The sequence below is a fragment of the Trachypithecus francoisi genome, unplaced genomic scaffold (assembly GCF_009764315.1).
Source record: "Trachypithecus francoisi isolate TF-2019V2 unplaced genomic scaffold, Tfra_2.0 Lachesis_group3, whole genome shotgun sequence".
NCBI lineage: Eukaryota > Metazoa > Chordata > Mammalia > Primates > Cercopithecidae > Trachypithecus > Trachypithecus francoisi.
In genome coordinates, this window is record NW_022681468.1 from 50,892,607 (window position 1) to 50,906,446 (window position 13,840).

The following is a 13,840-nucleotide window of genomic DNA, read 5'->3' on the forward strand; positions in this document are numbered from 1 at the left end:
AAAAACTAAGACACAAACACACACATTAGCCTCGGCCTATGCAGAGTCAGGATCATCAATATCACTGCCTTCTACCTCCACAGCTTGTCCAATAGAAGGTCTTCAGGGGCAAGAACGTGTACAGAGCTGTCATCTCCTTTGATAACACTACCTTCTTCTAGAATACATCCTGAAGGACCTGCCTGAGGCTTTTACAGTTAATTATTTTTGTAAGCAGAAGGAGTACACTCTAAAATAACAATAAAACATATAGTATAGTAAATATATAAACCAGTAATACAGTCATTTGTCATCATTAACAAGTCTTATGTACTGTACATAATCTTATGTGCTACACTTTTATACAACTGGCAGCACAGCAGGTTTGTTTCCATCAGCATCACCACAAACATGTGAGTTAACATATAGTAGCTATGTAGACAGCTGTGATGTCATCAGGTGAGAGGAATATTTCAGCCCCATTATAATCTTATGGGACCACTATTGTATACTCGATCTGTCATTAACTGAATTACACAGTGCATAACTGTATCTGCATACTTTCTTTCCTTATTATAAAAAAATATTTTTTGGAGCTGGGTGGAAGTGACTCACACCTATAATCCCAGTGCTTTGGGAGGCTGAGGTGGGAGGGTCACTTAAGCATAGAAGTTCAAGTTTGAGGATGGAGTATAGGTTCACACCACTATACTCCAGCGTGGGTGACAGAGGGAGAGCAAAACCCTGTCTGCGAAAAAAAAAAAATAGGATAAAAAAATTTTTTTAAACTATGGAACATATGGTAAATATAGAGACATAAAAATAGGGGAAAATTTTCATTGCACCATTTAATCACATTAACAATTTAATATACATGAGTTTCAATCTGTTTCCATGTATTTAAAAAAGATATTGTATAGGGTATGTGTCCAATTTCATATTATGAGTAACATAATATAAACATTCACGATTAAAAAACATATAATTGTAGTTAGTCTAATAGTATTTTTGAGTGTGCATAACATGATTTACTTAGTAATTCCCTTATTGTTTGATATTTTGATGATTCAAACTGTTGCTAGAAATATTTTTGTATGCTCTTTTTTAATATATAGAAAATATCTATTTTCTATGCTTAGGATTATTTTGAAGATGCTTATTATACGGAACTAGACTCCCAGCTACTAGGCACAAGGGAGGCTTGCCAACATTAAATACTTCCATTTACTTAAAGTATTGCCTAATTTAATTGATCCAAATGGCTGTCTTTATTTTTCAGTTTGCTTTTCTTTGATTACTAGAGGAGTGTTGACCATTTTCTTCCAAGATTTTTTTTTTTTTTTTTTGAGACGGAGTCTGGCTCTGTCGCCCAGGCTGGAGTGCAGTGGCGCGATCTCGGCTCACTGCAAGCTCCGCCTCCTGGGTTTACGCCATTCTCCTGCCTCAGCCTCCCGAGTAGCTGGGACTACAGGCGCCCGCCACCTCGCCCGGCTAGTTTTTTGTATTTTTTAGTAGAGACGGGGTTTCACCGTGTAGACCAGGATGGTCTCGATCTCCTGACCTCGTGATCCACCCGTCTCGGCCTCCCAAAGTGCTGGGATTACAGGCTTGAGCCACCGCGCCCGGCCTTCTTCCAAGATTTTTTACGTTTTTTTCACGCTCTTTAATCAATTACAATGTAAATAGTGTGATACTGTCCTTTGTCCATTCGTAAACTGGGGTTTAATGGAACTGATTTTTTAGTGAGCTTTCAATGGACTTAACACTTTGTCTTTGTCTTTTTTGCTGGTGATATTTCCGTTTCCCGTTTTTTTTTTTTTTTTTTTGAGACAGAGTCTCTCTCTGTCACCAAGCTGGAGTGCAGTGGCGCAATCTCAGCTCACTGGAACCTCCGCCTCCTGGGTTCAAGTGATTCTCTTGCCTCAGCCCCTAACTAGCTGAGACTACAGGCACGCGCCACCACGTCAGGCTAATTTTTGTATTTTTAGTAGAGATGGAGTTTCACCATGTTGGTCAGTCTGGTCTGAAACTCCTGACCTCAAGTGATCTGCCTGCCTTGGCCTCCCAAAATGCTGGGATTACAGGCATGAGCTACCGCGCCCGGCCTCTGTTTCCTTTCCTTTTTTATTTTGGTGTTTTATGTTTATAATTTTTATGCATAGTTGAATCTGTTTGTTGGGTATTCATTATTTTTAATTGTTTTTTGGGGGGTGTAATTTACCAATTTTTAGTTCAGAAAGTATGCCCATGCTCGGAACTCTTCTGTGGTCTGTCATTTTCTGGTTAGCCTTGCATTCACCTAAGTATAAGCTGTCACTAGAGAATTTACATTAATAATGTACCTCAACAAAGGTCTAACACTGTTACAAATATTTTTCTCAATAATTTGGGGTGACTCCTTTAAAAAGTATACAATCCTTACATGGAATGGGGTCTTTTTCTGGAATAATTATCTTAATATGTGGATAACTTTATCAATTCTTGTAACTCACCTGTACTTATAACGATTACAACTTTACAGAATGTGTTTCAAATCTGGTAAGGTTAGTTTCTTTTCACCTTTCCTTATTTTTAAATATTTGTTTGGTATTTTCATTATTTATTCTTAAGGTGATCTTTAGAATAATTTTGTTCCAAATTTCTTAGGAATTTTGATTGCAACCATGGTAATACAGATTAATTTGAGAGAAAAATGACATCTTTATAAACTTCAACCATGGAAAATCTTTTATTTAGGCCTTTTATTTTTCTCAATGAGGTAGCAAAGTGTTTTTCACATTGATAGCACACATTCCTGTTGAAGCTTCTGGCTGTTCATTTTAATCAAGCTCTTAAGATTGCCAGGAATAAAGATTCACTTGGGTAACTTTTAGTCCTGGGATTAACTACGAGATTACTCATCATAGTAAAGAGACTGAACCTAGGGGTGGCTGTACAGCCAAGCCTCATAGGAATTTGAAGGTGGGGGCGGGTGTGGTGGCTCATATCTGTAATCCCAGCACTTTGTGAGGCCAAGGCAGGTGGATCACCTGAGGTCAGGAGTTCGAGACCAGCATGCCCAACATGGTAAAACCCTGTTTCTACTAAACATACAAAAAATTAGCCGGGCGTGGTGGTGGGCGCCTATAATCCCAGCTACTCGGGAGGCTGTGGCGGCAGAAGAATAGCTAGAACCCAGGAGACAGAGATTGCAGTGAGCCGAGATCGTGCCACTGCACTCCAGCCTGGGTGACAAGAGCGAAACTCCATCTCAAAAAAAAAAAAAAGAAAAGAAAAGAAATTCGAATGTTTCGAATGTGGCCTGGGAACTGGAAGCATCCAGCTGTAGTTGCAGACTCAGTTTTCTCATTTTCGCTTCAGATGCAAAAGTTTGTTGATCACTTGTCATTAGAGTAATAAATCATTTCCCTGTCTAGTTCCACCATTCCTGCAGACAAATCACCTCACCCTCTACTGCCTTTATTTTTTTTTTTTTTTTTTTTTTTTTTTCTTTTTTTTTTGAGACGGAGTCTGGCTCTGTCGCCCGGGCTGGAGTGCAGTGGCCGGATCTCAGCTCACTGCAAGCTCCGCCTCCTGGGTTCATGCCATTCTCCTGCCTCAGCCTCCCGAGTAGCTGGGACTACAGGCGCCCACCACCTCGCCCGGCTAGTTTTTTTGTATTTTTTAGTAGAGACGGGGTTTCACCGTGTTAGCCAGGATGGTCTCGATCTCCTGACCTCGTGATCCGCCCGTCTCGGCCTCCCAAAGTGCTGGGATTACAGGCTTGAGCCACCGTGCCCGGCCGGGCACTGCCTTTAATAGTTTCTTCATCTCATTGCTTTGCTTTGCGTTTACTCAAAACCAACCTGCTTTCCCCTCACTCACAGTCTATTTTAGTACTCCTGCCTCATTGCCTCTCTTGGAATATAAATTCTCTTTAATACTTTTAGGCCTGGGGTGGTAATAGCTTCTGGCTATTGGGGCCACAGTGTACCGCCCCTTATTAGTTTCCTCCCACCTTGCCCACATCCTTGCAAACAGTTCAGTGCATTGCAATGTGTTGCATGACTGGGCTGGCACCTGCCTCAGGCCTCTCCTGCCTAGGATGCAGCCAGTCTTCCACAGGTAAGACTCCTTATAATGCTGGAAGTGAGCAGTGCAATCTCATCACTGTTTTTCTGGCCTGTAGATCTGCCTCTCTGAGAAACAGAAATGGAATTGGTCTAATTGAATTAGAGGAAAACGGTTCTTCTTTTAAAATCATAACATTTTTACTTTAAAAAGTTACAAATGTTCCTAATAATAGAAGTATATAAAACTTTAATGGCCAGGCACAGTGGCTTACACATGTAATCCCAGCACTTTGGGAGGCTGAGGCAGGAGGACTGCTTGAGCCCAGGAGTTTGAGACCTTAGTAACATAGCAAGACCCCATATTTACAGAACATTAAAAGATTAGCTGGGTGTGGTGGTGTGTGCCTGTAGTCCCAGCTACTTGGGAGGCTGAGGTGGGAGGATCACTTGAGCCTGAGAGATGGAGGCTGCAGTGAGCCATGATAGCACCACTGCACTCCAGCCTGGGTGACAGAGTGAGACCCTGTTTCGGAAAAAAAAAAAGAAAATTAAAAGTCTACAATTTAAAGATTAATCACAAAAGAGTGTAAAATTTAAAGATTAATGGCTGAGCACAGTGGTTCACACCTATAATCCCAGCACTTTGGGAGGCCGAGGCAGATGGATCACAAGGTCAGGCGTTTGGGACCAGCCTGACCAACATAGTGAAACCCCATCTCTACTAAAAATACAAAAAATTAGCTGGGCGTGGTGGTGGGTGCCTGTAATTCCAGCTACTTGGGAGGCTGAGGTGGGAGAATCGCTTGAACTGAGGAGGCGGAGGTTGCAGTGAGCCGAGATGTTAGCACTACAGTCCAGCCCAGGTGACAGTGGGAGACTCCATCTCAAAAAAAATAAAAAATAAGAATAAAAAAATTTTAAAGAGTAATAAAGATAAAACATACACCCATGCATCATTATCCAATCTAATTATTATACATAGAAGCCCTGAGAAGGGTTCTCAGCATCAACTGAATGGCACTTCCATGCACTAGGACATGATGTTTTACAAATGCAGAAGTTTGCTCTTTTTTTGTTTTCTGAGCCAGTTGAGGTACTAGACTCCCAAAGTCAAGTTCTATGATGCTTCAGGGTCTAAAGAGGTTGGCCTAAATTGACATGAACAGGAGATGTAAGTGGCAACCAGACAGTGACATCAAACATATTTGCAATAGTCTGAATGTTTATGTTCCTGCCCAAATTCTTATGTTGAAATCCTAAATGCCTGAAGTGATGGTATTAGGAGGTGGGGACTTTGGGAAGTGATTAGGTCTTGAGGGTGGCGCCCTTCTGACTGGGGTTAGTGTACTTATGAAATAGGTTCAAGGGAGTTCATTTGCTCCTTCTACTACATGAGGACACAGCTAGAAGGCTTTATTTATAAATCAGAAATTGGGGTCTCACCAGATACTGAATTTGCCAGCTCCTTGATCTTGGACTTCCCACCTTCCAGAACTATGAGATATATAGCAGCCTAAATAGACTAAGGAAAGATTGAACCTTTGACTATTATTGATTCTGAATAGCTTCCCACCTTTTTTTTTTAAGACTGGTCTCACACTGTCACCCAGGGTGGAGTGCAGTGGCACAATCTTGGCTCACTGCAACTTCAACCTCTTGGGCTCAAGCGATCCTCCCACTTTAGCCTCCTGAGTAGCTGCGACTGCAGGTGTGCACGCGCCACCATGCCTGGCTGATTTTTGTATTTTTAGTAGAGACAGGATTTTCACCCCATGTTGCTCAGGCTGGTTTGAACTCCTGGGCCCAAGCGATCCGCCTGCCTCGGCCTTCCAAAGTGTAGGGACTACAGGTGTAAGCCACCATGGCCACATTCTTTTTAGGAAGGCAAGCAAGTGCCTGTCGGGGAAGTGGGCTGCTTCTGCTTAAATGTGGTTTGGATCTACTCATAACTTCTATTATTTAGAGTTTCAGCTTAGTCTGAGATTGCGCATACTCCTGGGCTCTGTTGACTGCTTCCTCTTTGAGTATCTCTTCACCTGTTGCCTTGCTCAGTTACTGAGTGTCCTTGTATGTCTCACATTCAGACTCCCCAAGAGAAAACAGATCTGTGTGTTCTGCTCAGGGGTGCGTATGGCAGATGCATCTGCTGAGGCAGAGCATCACGGAGGTGGCCTCCATCACTGCTGCTGTGTCCTTGCTCCTGGGGAGCTGGTGGCTTGATTGGCAGGTCCAGACACAGCCTGGGTCCAATCAGCTGTCACAGGATGGTTGCACGTTTTCCTCAGAAGGCGCTATGAGTTTGGCAAGCCTTCATAACCTAATGAACTTCTCTCCAAGTTAGTGAATGTCTGAACATGACCTTGGATTTCTTTCTGGGTGTGGATAAATGTCTTTCTCCTAAATACACATTTTTTTTCACTTGGGCTCTGAATCTCACCTCCTCCCTTTTTATCTTTGCTTTTGCATTGAAGTTTTCTTTCGTCAAACATATTGAGTCTGTTGTCTTCTTGGCAGGGATTACTGTCACTTTTATTTATCTGAGCTAAGCACCTTCATACCTCATTGAATCCTTAAAACAACTTTATGAGGTAGGTGTTATTATCTTCCACATTTTTCAGAGCATGAAACAGACTTTGAGAGTCAGAGTTACTTCCCCAAGGTCACTCTAGAGTTATGAGTAGAGCAGTGACTTTTGACTCCAGTGGTGCCCTTTTAACCCTCGGCAATGCTTCCCCACAGCTGGTTTCAGTGTTGATGTCTAGTTCATCCTTAATAAGGAACTGGTGGTGATGACCCAACCCATGTGGCTAGGGGAACAGTTTAGGTGGTAGCTTGATTCTTCTATTTGCAGCTCCTGGGGATCTGCTAGAAGGTCCTACATTGTAGTCTCATTTCCCATTTACTAGGCTGGCATTCAGAAGCTGTTATTATTCATAGAGTTTTTTGGTTTTGATTATGTTTGTGTTCAAAGTTAAAATTCAGAGTCTTTATGGATCAATGTTTCTGGAAAGCTTGGCATCCATCTTAGGTGCTCTGCAAGCTGCTGGCTGCCAGCTTAATTTAAGCCCATGCTGTGGTTTGAATGTGTCCCCTCCAAAATTCATGTTGAAACTTAATCCTCATTGTGGTGGTATTAGGAGCTGGGGCCTTTTGGGAAGTGATTAAGTTATGAGGGCTCTGCCTTTACAAATGGATTCATGTTTTATGAAAGGGCTGGAGGGAACTAGCTTGGACTCTTTTTGCCCTTCCTTTCTTTCCATCAGGTGAGGACAGAGTGTTTCTTCCCTTCAGGGGATGCAGCAATAAGGCGCCATCTTGGAAGGAGACAGCAGCCCTCACCAGACACCAATCCTGCTGGTGCCTGAATCTTAGACTTATCAGCTTTGAGAACTGTGAGAAATAAATGTATGTTGCTTATAAATTATTCAGTGTAGCAGCACAAATGGACTAAGACAGCCCAGAAATTGCTGCATGATGCTGTAACGTCGAGTTTGCTAAGGTGGGTCTAGGTTCCCTTGTGGGTTCAACACTGAGTTCTGTGGCCCCTGAAAGCTGCCCCTGGGCCTGAGATAATATTGTTACCATAAGGATATGCCACTGGAAAGAGGCACAACACATGCTAGTCACTCAGAGGCTCTCAGGTTCTGGGTCACTGGCATTCCAGAGTCTTTTAAAAGGCTATTTGCAAAGGCTGCAATCCCTTCCTAGCTCCTCTACTTTCGAGTGTGTCCTTATGGTCTACCTCCGTAGGATGATAAAACCTGGGCATGACTCTTTCCCTTGCATCCCCAGTGAACCTGACTAACCCACTCACACATCAAATCGTAAAATCTTCAATAAAGGAAATTAGAGGGCAGTATGTCCCATAGAATCATTCGGTTTCTTTCAAAGATTTTAAAACTTCTTTCATTCAACAAAGAGGACATTCAGTTTACAATTTCAGGAAATCAAATGTGCAAAATTACCAAAAATAAGATTGAGTACTCCCTGGTACTTAAAAGGTGGCTAAATCATTTCTTGAACTAATTACTGGTGTTTTCCTCTTGTGTTCCTCTCTCCTCCACGCTTTGACGGTGATCAATCCCTTTAGGCTTCCTTGCCTTGGGAATTTTTGCAGGAAGAACAGAAAGAAGAAGCCATCTGATCAACAGCTCTTCTTGCCTCTTGTGAAAGCCCTCATTGCACTGAAGAGAATTTCCTAGGTGTCCCAGAGCAGGAGGATGATGAGTAAAGGCTTTTGGGGGTTCAGGAGAGAGGAGAGAGCAGCTAATTTCCCAAACTGGGAAGGGATCAGAGAGAGATCTGTGAGTCCACAGGCAGTAAGGACCTGTCTCCTGTTCTATAGGCTGTGGGGAGGCAGTGGCATCAAAGAAAGGATGCCAAAGAAAGGCACTCTGGGGTGCTTGGATGTACCAGAGTTCCCAAACTTGGCAAAGATTCTAATATTTGCCCATTCTGCTACAGTAATCACATACATTTCCAGGACACTAGTATGACTCTCAGGAGGGAGGCCACCAGTAGTGCCTGAGACAGAATTTTTCACTAATCCACTGGAAAGGGAATGGGAGTTGGAATAAAGCTACTTAAACATAATAAAGAATATAGCACCTTCGCCATAACCCAGCAGTTTCACTCCTACGTATCTGCCCAAGAGAAAAGAAAACACATATTCAGAAAAAAGACATGTATAAGAATGTATGTTACAGATTTGTTCATAATATCTCCAGATTAAACATAGCCCAGATGTCCATAAATAGGAGAACAGATAAACAAATTGTGATATATTCATACAGTGGAATGTTACAGAGCAATGAAAAAAAGCCCTATGAAAACAACAAGAAGGGTGAATCTCAGAAATATGCTGAATGAAAGAAGCCAGACAAGAGTACATACTATATAATTTCAATGATATGATGCTCTAGAAAAGACCAATCTAATCTATAATGCCAGAAAGCAGATGAGTGGTTGCCTTGGGCTGTGGGTTAGGAAGCACCGTGGTGGAAATTTTTGGAGTATTGTAAAGGTTGAACATTTTGATTGTGGGCGGGTGTGTATAGTTTTCCATACACTCATGGGCTGTGCCCTTAAAATGGGTAAATTTTATTTTCCATAAACTATACCTTAATACAGTTGATTTTTAAAAAGTGAATCAACTGCTGATACATGCAGCAATATGGATGAATACTGAAGAGAAAACCCCAAAAGATTATGCTGAGCCAAAACAAGGCAGACACAAACAATACGTATCATATGATTCCATTTAGTGAAGCTGAAAGACCCGTAAAACTCATCTACGGTGCTAGAAAGCAGAACAGTTGTTGCCTAGGGGGTGGGTCATGAGGAAACTTTGTGGGGTGATGGAAATGTTCTCTGTCTTTAGGAGGGAGGTTACATAGATGTATATGTGTATTGAAACTCCTTGAATTGTACACTTAAGATCTGTGCATTTCACCATCTTTAAACTATGTGGCTTATGAAAGACACATAAAAAAATAGGAACAATAGGCCTGGCATGGTGGCTCACCCCTGTTATCCCAGCACTTCAGGAGGCTGAGGTGGGTGGATCACCTGAGGTCAGGAGTTCGAGACCAGCCTGGCCAGCATGGTGAAACCCCATCTCTACTAAAAATACAAAAAAAATTAGCTGGGCCTGATGGCACGTGCCTGTAATCCCAGCTACTCAGGAGGCTGATGCAGGAGAATTGCTTGAACCTGGGAGGTAGGTTGCAGTGAGCCAAGATCAGGCCACCGTACTCCAGCCTGGGGGACAGAGTGAGACTCTGTCTCAAAAAATAAACAAACAAATAAATTAGCCGGGCACCTGAAATCCCAGCTACTCAGGAGGCTGCGGCAGGAGAATTACTTGAACCTGGGAGGCAGAGGTTGCAGTGATCGTGCCACTGCACTCCAGCCTGGGGAATAGAGTGAGACTGTCTCAAAAAAACAAAAACAAACAAAAAACCACCAATAAAGCGACTTTTTTTGCACCTATGAAATTGTTGACTAAGTCATTTCTGTACATTAACTGCCTTCATCATGGTTGTGTAACAGGCACTCCCAGTGCAAAGGGCAGAGTGGATGACACAGCCATCAATATTGAGAAACCACATCCTGCTGGACAGCCTGAAGCTCTACTTGCACACTGCCGTAACCCAAGGTTTTGGAAATGTACATAGTGAGCAGAAAAAAACATGAACACATTGTCAGCTCTGCCACAGACAGAAAACAACTGAGAATCACACATTGTTCTGGAGGGGCAGAGCTACCTTTTCTCAAAACCTTGGGCCTGGGAGGGCTTCTCTTCTGAGCATGTGGCATAGGGGGCATGAAACCTTGAACAAACTCTGACCTCTGCCAACAAGAAAGAAGTGGGGGTGGGTTTGGAGGCAACCAATACTTTCGGTTACACATCCCATTTTCCCCAGCTTCATAACTATTCTTTCCAAGTCTTATGTCCAAGTCACATGTCTAGATCCATAGCCCACCCATAACCACTGCTAATTACCAGGCGAAATCGCTTCTTTCCCATATACACAAACCTCTTCTGGAAGACTGGAGACTGCTGACCCACAGTCTTCTGCGCCCAGGGTTCTTTCCTCTTGGAAGTGCCTCATTAGTCAAGGCAAGGGCCCAGATCCTCCGAAAGCATAGTGGATTGCATATGGCATTTGTAACTGGGATGAGATGTTCTCCTATTATTCTCCCTTTGTGGGAGTCCTCACGTTAGTTGATTGAGGGTACATTTACACTAGTGCAGAGCTTTCCCTTTTATGTTACCACCATGTCTCTAAGCATCTTACGTCCCCACCTGCCCTGCCCTTGGTGCTGGAGGAGTGCTGGGCAGAGTGCCAAGCCTCACTCCCACCTGGATGATCAGTGGTGAAGTATGGCTTGCTTTCAATTGGCAGAAACCCTGAGCTGAGCTGCCAAGCAACTCCCTGGAGTTTGGCAAGGTGATGCTTGTTTCCTTAGAGCCTTGCAAGTTTCTTGAGGTCACGTTCTCCTAACTGCTCAGCGCCTCCCCCTTCCCTTCCTCAATACTGGCCGGGGGTTGGCTGGGGGTGCAGGGTGGGGCTGGAAAATTTCTCAGGTTGTATATGAACTTTTTCTGTGTTTTTCTTAGACTAGATGCTTTGTATTTGCGGGCTTTGTTTTCCAGGGCTCCAAGCAGCTGACTTGTGTCTAGCTGTCCAGGTTGGGAACATGGCTAGCAGGGGCAGTGATAGTAAATTGATGGAAAGAATTTGAAAGGAATTCGAGGGAAGGAGGAGGGGAAAGAGCGAGAACAAGCATATAAATCCTTCTTTGAAATATTATCCAGCCCATTCATACATACAGTCAAAGCAGGAACTTAATTCAGCATTTACTGCAAAAGTACTCCCATGGGCTAAAAGAATTAATGCAAATTCCAAAGAATACTAGGAATTGTTTGAACACAGAGGGTATAGATTTCTCACTGTCCATAATGGTCTGCCAAAATGTCAAATAAACTCATTATTTTCCTCACTACCTTGTCCATGGTTGGTTGATCCAATTAGCTCTTTATCCTCATTCAAAAGGGTGTATTCGCTAACAGATTATAGCTGCTTAATATTGTCTAAAGTACTGCTGTCCAATAGAACTTTCTATGTTGGAGGTATCCTATATCTATGCTGTCTAATACAGTAGCCACATGAGGCTATTGAATACTGGAAATATGAGCACTGGAAATATGGCTAGTGTAGCTGAGGAAGTGAATTTTTAATTTTATTTAATTAATTTGTTTTTTTTTTAATTAAAAACTTTTTTTGGAGACAAGGTCTCACTCTGTCACCCATGCTGGGGTACAGTGGCGCAACCATGGCTCACTGAAGCCTCCAACCTCATGGCCTCAAGCGATCCTCCTGCCTCGGCTTCCTAAAGTGTTGGAATTGCAGGTGTGCATTACCTTGCCCAGCTTAAATTAATTGAAATTTAAATAGTCACATGACTAGTGGCTCGTCTATCAGACAGCACAAGTCTAAAGTTGACCTGTGTGCTCTGGTAATATGTGAAGGGGGCTTCATCCCACTGCAGCTTATATGACTGTGTGAATCAGTCAGCACTCCACCTGGCATAGAACAGGTGCTCAATAAACCTTTGTTGAAATACCTAAAATGCTACCCTTGAAGAAAGCTGGTGGGGGAACCTGGGTTTTATGTAACCGCAGTAGTAGGGGTTGAGGCAGGCAAAATTCCTCTTACAAATCTCCTCTTCCTCCTCAGGTGAAATAGGGGTAGTCCCTTCTAATTAAGGGTGGGTGCCTGGGAGATAGTTTCATTCTATGATGTAAGGTGCTAGTCTAGTCACCAGACAGGGAAAATATATATTTCAAGTGAAGCTGGAGAAAAGCTTGTTGCCAAAAGGTAGGATTTCTTGGTATCTGGTGATGAAACATAATTTCCCAAGTTGTAGATGGGATTCATCTGGAAAAAGGGGGTTAGATCTCATGTTTTGGCTTGAGTAGTTCCTTGCAAACTCTCTTTCCCCTGAGCCCACGAAGCTGCATCTGCCTTTCATTAGATTGTGAGTTCTCCTGCATGAATATTGCCCAATGCTGTGTTCTGCTGTGCCCCAGTGGCCTGAAGTACTGAATCAAATCATATTTGCTTCCTTCCTCTCTTTCACCAGGGCATCCAGTTAATCACGTTCAGCTGAGCTTGTCTCCCAACTACTATAAAACATGTTTACCCCTTTCCTTCCCAGCTTCCACTGCTCTAGTTCAGATCCATAGCAACTTTTGCTTGGACCATTGCTGTGGGCCCTTGTTTCCAATCTAACACTCCCTAATCAGGGTCATTGTGCACAGTTGGGCAGTTTGTGTATTGCACATGGGTGCCTGGCCAAGGAGGTTTGGTAGGGCTGAAGTATAGACTGCATTTCTACACTCTGGTGTGGGCCTCTGTCCATCTGGAGAAAGTAACTTTACAAAAATTTTATTTTATTTTATTTTTTTAAAAAAGAAATAGAGATGAGATCTCATTACATTGCCCAGGGTGGTCTCGAACTCCTAAGCTCAAGTAATCTTCCTGCCTTGGCCTCCCAAAGTGGTAGGATTACAGGCATGAGCCACTGTGCCTGGCCAAAAGTAACTTGATAATTTGCACATAGGTGCCACATAATCCTGGTAGTACAGGCCTGTACTGTCCAATACACTAGTCACATTTTACTTAAAGTGAAGTGAAATTTAAAGTTCGGTTCCTCAGTCATGCTAGACAATTTACAAGTGTACAATGGCCACATGTGGCTAGTGGCTACTGTATTGGGCAATGTAGGTATAGAAAATTTTCACCATCACAGAAAATTCTATCGCACAGCACTGGACAGACCCTACTTCTAAACTATTCCATGCAATTTGCTAGGTGAACGATCTTTAATGCAAATCTAAACATAGTCTTCTTTTGCTCAAAAGCCTTCAATGATTTTCACTTCCATCAGCAGCAATCAGTTAATAGAGTTGTTTTTTCTTTTAAAAATGGTTGTAATGGAAAATTAATCAATTTTGAATCAATTTTGTGTGTTACAACCAGTATTAAAAACAAAAAAGTAGCAAAAGAGAGTAGAAGGGAAAGTACTTATGGATCATTAGTACAGTTTTGTGAAATTTTTGTTTTGGTTATATCTAGATTTCTTTGCCTCTATATCTAGATTTCCATCTCTTCATAACTTGCTGTCTGTATGATATTCCACTGGGCTGCAATGAAAAAAATCTTTCTGGTTGTGTATGGTGAGCAAAAAAATTGGAAAAATTTGGGCTTATGGGATAAGAAGTCTGAGCTCCATAATGAAGC